This window comes from Mustela nigripes, chromosome 16 (assembly GCF_022355385.1).
Source record: "Mustela nigripes isolate SB6536 chromosome 16, MUSNIG.SB6536, whole genome shotgun sequence".
In the NCBI taxonomy this organism is placed as follows: domain Eukaryota; kingdom Metazoa; phylum Chordata; class Mammalia; order Carnivora; family Mustelidae; genus Mustela; species Mustela nigripes.
This window is the reverse complement of record NC_081572.1, coordinates 39,786,467-39,786,997: the sequence shown is the minus strand read 5'-3', so window position 1 is coordinate 39,786,997 and position 531 is coordinate 39,786,467. Positions and strand designations below refer to the sequence as shown.

The 531-nt window shown below is 50.3% G+C and overlaps 1 protein-coding gene across 6 annotated transcripts in view; it reads left to right on the top strand.

Annotated features, from left to right (window-relative positions):
- Nucleotides 1-531, top strand: part of RHOT1 (ras homolog family member T1) — a 63,048-nt gene that overhangs the window by 18,843 nt on the left and 43,674 nt on the right. The window lies entirely within an intron of this gene.

Genomic DNA, 531 nt, shown 5'->3' with positions numbered 1-531 from the left:
ATGCTTTTTTTTTTTTTTTAAGATTTTATTTATTTATTTGAGAGAGAGAGATCACAAGTAGGCAGAGAGGCAGGCAGGGGTGGGGGGGACGCAGGCTCCCGTTGAGCAGAGAGCCAGATGCAGGGCTTGATCCCAGGACCCTGAGATCATGACCTGAGCTGAAGGCAGAGGCTCAACCCACTGAGCCACCCAGGCACCCCTAAATGTGCATTTTTTTTTAAGATTTTATTTATTTATTTTACAGAGATCACAAGTAGTCAGAGAGGCAGGCAGAGAGAGAGGGGGGGAAGCAGGCTCCCCGCTGAGCAGAGAGCCCGAAAATGTGCATGGTTTTTTTTTTTCTCTTTTTTAAAGATTTTATTTATTCAACAGAGAGAGATCACAAGTAGGCAGAGAGGCAGGCAGAGAGAGAGGAGGAAGCAGGCTCCCCACCGAGCAGAGAGCCCGATGCGGGGCTCGATCCCAGGACCCTAGGATCATGACCTGAGCCGAAAGCAGAGGCCCTAACCCACTGAGCCACCCAGGTGCCCC